This window comes from Grammomys surdaster, unplaced genomic scaffold, assembly GCF_004785775.1.
Source record: "Grammomys surdaster isolate TR1022 unplaced genomic scaffold, NIH_TR_1.0 126059, whole genome shotgun sequence".
Lineage (NCBI taxonomy): Eukaryota > Metazoa > Chordata > Mammalia > Rodentia > Muridae > Grammomys > Grammomys surdaster.
This window is the reverse complement of record NW_021620869.1, coordinates 6,069,717-6,078,906: the sequence shown is the minus strand read 5'-3', so window position 1 is coordinate 6,078,906 and position 9,190 is coordinate 6,069,717. Positions and strand designations below refer to the sequence as shown.

Sequence of the window (9,190 nt, the reverse complement as noted above, 5' to 3'; positions counted from 1 at the left end):
GCCTGGGTTTGTAGAATAATGAGTCTAATGTTTAATTGCTTATGTTCGTTTATTTTCCCTCTTGGGTGTCTACTTTGCTATATTAATGAATAGCTAAGGCTGGAATGCTATGGTTGAATGTTTTAAAATTTATGGCTAAATTTATGCATAATTTCCAAGCTGGAAAAATTACATTTCTGAAGAGCTTCCCTTTCCAAACAGACCCTTCCCAAGCACCATCATACAGGGGGTTTTTCTTAACCCTTCTCACTTCTGTGTGCTGGTCATCCTGTTGGTCAAAGCCTATCGGGGATGAAATACAGGAAATGGGGTTCATTGCTCTCAGTTGCTAGCTTCCCTTAATTCCCCCCCCCATACTTACCTGGCAGGGGAGATACCATGATCATGAAGGTGGTTTCCCAGGATGAGGCTTATCCATTGCACTCCAGATGTACTGCCCCTGTGATTTCCCCAAATTCGGAAAACTCATCTGCATAATTTGTGGTAGTGGGATGTGTTTGCATTCTCCCCTGCAGAAAAAAAATATTAAAAAAAAATTTCCCCGTCAACTGTCCATTGCATTCAGAGGATCTTCTCTGTAATTGGGGGTTGGCTGAGCGATGAGATACTCCCATCCCCAAGGCATCCAGACTCTAGACCCCACAACTTCCTAATGTGCTTCTTTGTATGGCAAAGATGATTTTAGAGATGTGTAAGATTTAGGGTAGGAAATTATCCTGGGCAATCCAGATGGGCTTAGTGTAAGAACAAGGCACTTAGAAAAGACAGGAGAAACTCAAAGTGCAAAAGACACTCAACCAAGTCACTGTTGACTTGGAAGACAGGAATGGTCCAGGAGTCGGGCTCTGCAGCCTCTGGAAGTCAGGAGCAGCTCTCAGGCTTCAGTTGATTCAGTCCTACCATGTCCTTACAGATTCTGCATGAAGAAAGCTTGCTGATATCTCTACCCTGGTCTGCTGAGTTGTGAGAATTCAAGGTTGGATTCATACTGCTCAAAGCGTGGTCCCATTTTCACTTCCAAAGAGAGCGTCTGCTGCTACTTCTCTTTCCAGAAAAGCTTGTTGCCAGTAGCTGTTAAAAATAAATTCTACTCAGCCTGCAGGCTTGTCTCCAGACCCAAGTCTCACCTTCCTTGGGGCAGAAGGGACTATATTCATACCCTGAAGAATCTCATGTCACCAACTGGCCTCTTGAGCCAGCAACCCTGAGTCTCCAGTGCCAGGTGAAGAAGCATCTTCCAGTCCCTGCTCCTTACAGATGGGCTGGGAATTTGAGAGAAGAACCTTCTGTGACGACTCACAGGCTGTCGTCTGTCCCTGAACCTCTCCTCTGTGGCCAAGAATGGCACGTGTGGAGTTGGTTGCCTATGAGTGCATGTGATTAATACACACACACACACACACACACACACACACACACACACACACGAGAGGCAGCCTGGTGCCGCCAGCAGCCATTTTAGAGCAGTCCCACCCAGAAGAAGTAGTGTGTGTGTGTGTGTGTGTGTGTACAGGTGTAAGCAGTACTCCTGCTTCTGTCTCCACATCATTTTGCCTGCGTGGGCTGCAGCAGCCGTTTATTTGATTCGTTTTTATTTTCTATTTGTGTGTGTGTGTGTGTGTGTGTGTGCAGTTTGCTAGTAAGCAAACGTAAGTGAATCCACACCTTGCATGTGATCTGGAGGGGCCTCTCTGAACCACATCTGCCTGTCTCTCTTGCTCTCATCCGACTTCCCGGGAAGAAGTCCCTACAAGGGAGGCCTCTGAGGAAAAGCAAGAGAGCGCAGTAAGCAGGCTCCACTGCGCAGGCGCAGGCGCTGTGGGCCGAAACGGCCCGGAGAGCACTGAGAACAGAAAAACCATCAGGAAGTGCTGTGGTGTGCCATTTATTACTCATTTTTACAGGCTTTATTTCAGGATATATACACTTCAGTATTTAATAGTAGTTGTGTTTGTAAAGAAACCATCATGGGGAAATTCCTAAAAATTAAACCGCAAACCTATGCACGCTCTATCATGCTGGACCCTCCTTACTGGGTCTCGGTGGAGAGCAGAAGCCAGAGGTCAGGCAGTTGAAACTTCACATCAGGCAGGTCCTCAATTTCCCTGTACAGCTCCAGGGGACTGACTGTCAGATTCTCTCCTTGGTGCCAAACACCTATACTTTAGTTCTGCTCAGACACTGGGGAGATTTGAGTTCTGGAGTTTTCTAGAGTCTTCCAGCATGAATAGTTCATGGAAATGCATGTTCCGAGTATTTCCTACCAGTGATCCAATGATCCTATCATACAGACAGTCTGTTTCCAAGCATCTGGGGTACTGAAGTGGAGAACCACTCCTGTGCCATCCACAAGAGGAAACCACACCAGTATCTCTGATCCTGGGGCTGAACATATGTGAGACCAGGATAAGCATTCCCCAGACAAGGAGGAGCTGATGGTCCCAACCCTAAGCAGTCATGCGTGTCACAAACTCTCTAGCTAAACTTCCGATTCGAGAGCCCAGAGATCCCTTTCTGTTGCTTAGACAACCAGATCCAGTTTCAGGTTAAAGCCAAGCAAACAATGTGAGTGTCAAACCTGTACAAATTGTAAATCAGCAGTGCCTAAGGTTACTGCCACAGTCTCCTGTGCCCTGCCTGCAGAGCTCCCAGGCCAGCCTGCTGGTGACAAGGGTCATAGGAGCACGCCTCCTCTAGCTTCACCGATGGGACGTGAGACTCATACTCTGGGTTAGTCCCTGTCTCAATGCATGGGGGTTAGTCCTATGCTCATCAGATTCTGCTCTGGCTGGTTTCCCACAACAAAGCTTTTTCCCAAGGGAGGAAACACATTTGCTGCCCCAGTGTCACTAGCACACCACACACCACACACACACACACACACACCCTACATACATACAAACAAAACAAAATGTGAGCATGCTTCTGTACATATACATACACAAACATATTTCTGTACACATATGAACATGGGTATATACACTATCAAACATGCCTACACACATACATACACACAAACATGGATTTACATACATGTCTCTTATGCACACACAAACATGCTTCAACATATACACAAACACATACACACATGTGAGTAAGCTAGCCTGAAAACGTGCACATGGCTTTAAGTACCATTAAGATGCTAATGAGCCCGTTCAGGTCTCTGATTCACTCAGGTCTTTACTGTGTTCTTGGAGTGCTTTGTCTGTTGGCTGTAGCATGTCCCTCCTGGATGTTCCACAGGCTCTGTGTTTGGCACAGTACTACTAACACTCCCGCTTCCAGAGCCCCGGTTCCATCTTCAGCATCTCCCATCCATCAGTTTGTCGGGAATCAATCCTGAGGCCTCTCTACTCAGTAGCCTTTCCCTCTCAACACAACAGCAGTCCCCATCTGGTGCCAAAGGCCTGGAGGATTCTTGAGAACTGATAGTCTTCAGTCTATGTTAGCGACTTCAAGACAGTTCAAATATTAGCAAAGGAATCAGCAGCAGCAATGGAGTAGATGAACCCATCAGTAAGAGTGAAAGCCGATTAGGAAAAAAAAAGTCAAAGCTCTTCTCTTTCCATGTTCTTTATCTGGTCTGCTACCCCTGCTACCAGAATTACCACATTTAGGCTGAGTTATTTAATACCACATTTAGGCTGGGTCTTCCCACATCAATGAAGACAGTCTAGGCAACCTTCCACAGACATGCCCAGAGGCCAATCTGATATAAACAATCAAGACAACCTTCCACAGACATGCCCAGAGGCCAATCTGATATAAACAATCAAGACAACCTTCCACAGACATGCCCAGAGGCCAATAGGATATAAACAATGTCAAATTAACAGTTAGAGTTTACCATCACAGAGATTAATGGGTGGGCTACATATCCCATGCAGATACGCTGAAAAAAAGGATAATCACATCCCAGAGGGAAAAAAAGAGACTTTCTCCTGCTACTCAGAGAGTGGCTCCCACTTTAAAAATCCTAGGACGGCTTGTTCCCCAATGCTACTTGGCTCGTTCATTATTTCTGACTTCCCGCTTCCCAGATCCAACAACGCTTTTGCTACATGCTCACTCACAATATCCTTCTCCTTGGTGTCCCCTGTGCTTGACACATTTTCCCTGTCCCTTCCCAGGGAATTCCCTTAGCAGAATTCTGAATGCAGTAGAAAGCCAGTGGCTCCACTTCCTGACCGACCAGCTCTAAAGTCACCTTGAAAACTGAGGACACCAGCAGCACAAGGGAGTGGTCACTGTAAAGTATGCACATGTGGGTGAAGCTAGGATGATGGGGTGCTCCATGCTCCCCAAACGGTAAGACCCAGATACCATCCAGGTGTTGAACCATTCTGGATTGATCTCCTGCCAATCTGGGCCTCTGTAGGAAACGACTGGGTTATTTAACTCAGAGCCTGGCCTGACCAGGGGGATTCTGTCTGTGTCACTTACTGCCCTGTTCCCAACTGTGGCTGCTGGAGAAGTCTGATTAACAAAGAGGAAGCATGGGGGTTTGTCAGGTGTCTTCAGAGACATGTCTACATCCATCAGTGTCCCTGTAAGTGTGAGTGACAGAGGAAGAGGAGATGCAGATTGCTGTCCACATCAGGAAAAGGCAACCCTCACCTGGGACAAGGGACAGAATCTTGTCCAGCACAGACATCAAGGAAGCAACCATCAAAGACTCAGATGTGGGGCCTTCACAGGAGTGGTGGAAGCAACCATCAAGGACCCAGGAAGGAAGCCATTACAGGAGTGGTAATATAAAGCAAGGTCTGAAGCAGCCCCTTTTAGCCCAGCTCATAGGTCCCTAAGGGCCCAGAGGGTCTAGGGTGTGTCTAGAGCCCCACACACCTGCTATGACAGTGTCTTCAAGGCCAGCCATAAATCATTGGATTTTTTTTATAGTGTTTGGACACTAGATGTCACTGCAGGAAAAAAAAATCTGACCAGGAAACCCATGCAAGGGAGAATGCTAAGTGAATGTTTTGGCTAGCAAGGAAACAGTTGCCCTGACAACCGGCAGCCTGCTAAAGAACTTCCTCCTTTATGAACAGCCTGCAGCCTCAGGGTGATGTTCTGGTCAGCAGCCAGGAAAGGAGATGCTGATCCTGTGTATAGGGAGAGATGGAAGAGGAGGAGAGAAGACAGACAGGAGGGGAAACAGAGGCAGAGACAGGATTGGCAAGGTGGCTCAGAAGATATAGGCTCTTGCCCCCAAGCCTGACAACCTCAGTTTGATCCTTTGACCCTGCACAGTAGAAGAGAACCCGGGCTTGGACTCTAGGACTTTGGCCTTTTCTTGTGAACGATGACATCACCCTCCCTCCCCCTCAAATAAACATTTAAACATTGTGTGTGTGTGTGTGTGTGTGTGTATGTGTAATGTGTATAAGTGTTTTGCCTGCTTGTGTGCATGTGTATCATATGGGCTTTATGCCCATAGAGGCCAGAAGAGGTTATTAGATCCCCTGGAAATGGAGCTATATTTGTGAGCTGTATAATGGGTGCTGGGAATCGAAATCGGGTCCCCTGGAAGAGTAAGTAGTGAGTGCTCTTGACTGTTGAGCCACCTCTCCAGCAACTAAAAGACTTTATAAATCGAGAAAGAGAGACACACAGAGAAAGAAGAGAAAGACAGACAGACAGACAAAAAGACAGAGATGTACAAGGAGAGAGACAAAAATGGAGACATGAAGGAGGAGACACTGAGGGAAGACTGAGAAGGGAAGACACAGACACCCAGGGAGAGAGGCACAGAGAGATACAAGACAGAGATGGAGGGAGAGAGGGAGGGGGGGAGGGAGGGAGGGAGGGAGGGAGGGAGGGAGGGAGGGAGGGAGGGAGGAAGGGAGGGAAGCAGAGGGAGACACAGTGAGGGGCTCTCAGGAGACATACTTCTTCAAGGGTGCACACTGAAGTGACTTCTCTCCCAGGTTGTTCTAATGATGCTCTCTGTTGGTTGGTGCAGCGTCTACAGACATTAAAGACAAGAGTGTGGCCAAGGGGGTTGCCTTCACCTTCCACCTAGCTCCCCACACTCCTGTTTGAGTGGGATTTGATGTTTGGCCACCGAATATTCAGAAACCTTTCCGCTGGCCATATCTTCCATGACCCCTATGTTCATTTTCATGGCCTCATATGGTTTAAGAATCTGTGATTTACATGGGACATCCCTCCTGCCCTTGTCACAGCTGATCTCTGGAGAGTGTGAGCTTGAACCCAGTAAGTCTATAGAGGCCAGGATGTGACTTCTTTGGTGATAGTTGTGTTTTGAGAGGAAACTTCTTACTGGAACACATCCCTCCTTGGTGACGAGATGTCTGTGAATGGGGAAGGAGAATTGTGGGACATGAAGTTGGAATTGTGAAAGTTCAGTACTTGAGCTCCAGCACGGCCTTAGGCAAGGTCCTTCCAGAAGCTCTGGGTGCAGCAGGTGGGCCAGACGCTAGTCAGAAGCTCTGGGATGCTGCTCGAGGAGAGACTCTGGAAGAAACGGCACCCCAAAAGATCAGGACAAGATATCTTCTCAAAAAGACAAAAGAAGTGTGCTCCAGCGACCTAGGTCTTCAGAAGGTGAAAGACTAGACTGTCCCCCAACAGTGCTGTGAGCCGATCTCGGGAGGCCATGTTAGTGCTATCAGCAGCAGGGTCCACGGAAGCCAAGATGGATCTGAGAGCCCACAAGAACTCTTCACAGCAAGGCTGGGCCCAGAATCGGATACTTGAGCCACAGGGGACCTGGGGACAAGCCTTCAGCATGAGCTGCTCCACCCTGGAGGCAGCCCTCCCCTCTGCTTCTGGTTAGTCTGTGTCTATAGCATTCTGTAGCAAACATTTACTATTCTCATTATTTCAAAACACAAAAGCTTTACTTGGGCCTGTTTCGCACATAGCAACCAGCTGGTTTCTAAGCCATTTCCAGCTTTCGCCTGGCCTCACGTCTCGTTTATTAGGATGTACACTAAGTATATTGAGACAAATTAGACACGCTTCCTGCTGCTATCAAGACAAGATTAGGGAACTGGGGAAATGCCTTGTTATGTAAAGTGTCTGATGTGCAAGCATGAGAACCCGAGTTCAAATCTATAGTACCCTTGTAAAATCCAGACAGGGTGGCAGTGTGCATCTGGGATCCCAGCACTGTGAAGACAGGAAAAGGCCAGTCTCAGGGCCTTGATGGCTGGACAGTCTAGCTGAAGTAGCAAGCTCAAGTTTCACTGAGAAACTGTCTCAAAACAGGAGAGTGACTGAGAGAGACACCAGAAGTCACCGTATAGGCTCCACCTGTTCATACGCATACACTTGATGTTTAGGCTTCTTTGCAAACGTGCACTCACACACATGAGAACATGGGGTGAGCATATTCTGAGGCTCCAGTCTGGCGGTCAGGTCCCACATGCCATCTGCCATATTTCCAGATCCAAGAATAATTGAGCAGACTTAGCTCGTACTGCATGCTGTGGCTTAAAGCTCCCCCCTCCTCCTCTTCCTCCCTCCTTTCCCTTCCCTCCTCCCCTTGCCCTCCCCTCCTCCCGTTTCCTCCTCTCCTCCCCTCTCCCCCCTCCTCCTGTTTCCCTCCTCTCCCTCCCCTTCCCCTCCTCCCATCCTTCTCCCTCTCACTCCCCCTCCTCCCCATCCCCTCCCTCTTACTTCCCCTCTTCCCTATCCCCTTCCCCTCCCTCTCATTCCCCTCCTCCCTACTCCTCCCCCTTCCCCATCCTCTTCCTTCTTTTTCCTCCCCCTCCTTCCTTCTCCTCCCCCTCCATCCATTCTTCAGTCCTTAACTTTTCTCTCCAAGTTATTGTCAGGGCTGTGCACGACTGGCTGCTCAAGGTGAAGGCAGCACAGTTTTGCCTGCATTTACTATGACGAGGGGAAGAATCTTTAGATACTTAGCTCACCCCTACCCAGAGAAAAGGAACACACAAATCAGGGGAGGCCCTCTCATTTGGTTTACTGGAAAATGTGAAAAGCTAGGAAACATGCATGACTTGACCACACCAGCTCAAAGATGTGGATGCTGTGGGAAACTGTACTGCTACTCCCACTGCTCTGGAGCCACCCCATGCATACACAGACAGTGGCCTCCTGTGCAGATCCCACCTCCTAGCTCTTGTCATGGACCTGATCCTCAGTGACCCGCTTCATGTTCTGAATTCCAACCTTGGTAGAACTTGATAATGCTACTCACCTTTTCAAACAGTCCTGCTGGGCTTTTAAGACATAACTGCTCTCAAAGACGACCTGTCAGGGTAGGGATATGACTCAGTCATTGAGATGTTTTCCTTGCAAGCAAGAGCACTGGCATTCGAGCTCCGAACATACTTTAACAAATCAAGGATGGTTGGGACACATTGTCATCCCAGGACTGGGGAGGTGGAGACAGATGGATCCCTGAGGCTGGCTGCCCAAACTCCAAACTCCAAACTCCAAACTCCAAACTCCAAACCCCAAACTCCAAACTCCAAACTCCAGGCTAGTGAGGAACCCTCTCTCAAATTTCTAAAAGGGTGGCTAGTGCCTGAGGAATGACAGCTGGAATTCTTTCCTGGCTTCTTCATGCATGAAGACATACACACACACGGACACTCACACGCACACGTACAACCTGAATTAGTCTAGCTGGTGTACCTGAAAGCAACAATGTCTGAGAACTAATATATTCCAATGGCACCAAGTCATGTTCACAGGCCAGCTCTGATGACTGTCCGTTGTCATGTGGCTCACAGGTTGGAAAGAGTGATCTGTTTGCTTTCTAATAGTCAGAAGAAAAATCAGAAGAATAGCATTTTGTGACATGTGATAACTCTCTGGAATTCCAGGGTCATGTCCAGTCTATAAGGTTTCATTGGAACATAGCCCTCTCATGACTCCTTGAATTTCTACAGCTACTTTCCCAGAGTGACAACAGAGTGGAGTAGTTTTGACAGAGTGCAGCCCACAGAAGGGCAGGAAACGGTACCCAGCCTTTTAAAGGATTCCTCTGCGGTCAGGTCTGCAGCTGAGATATTCCACCCTCATCCCCCTTCATGTCCCATGATTTCCCAACATTTGTTCCCAGAAAACCACAACATGGCCTCACTCTTTGTCCTCGCTGTCCCAGTTATCTAAAAGCTGTAGGTTATTTCGCAGGGTCCCACCTGCGCCCCTCCTTGGCCATGTGGGGTGCAGTACGCTCACTTTCCCCAAGTCCTTG

The 9,190-nt window shown here is 48.2% G+C and overlaps 1 non-coding gene across 1 annotated transcript; it reads left to right on the top strand.

The window, feature by feature from the left end:
• Nucleotides 1–353: 353 nt before the first annotated feature.
• On the top strand, nt 354–511 carry LOC114610819. The gene has a single exon (XR_003709733.1). It is a non-coding gene; the product is annotated as a U1 spliceosomal RNA (small nuclear RNA).
• Nucleotides 512–9,190: the final 8,679 nt, after the last annotated feature.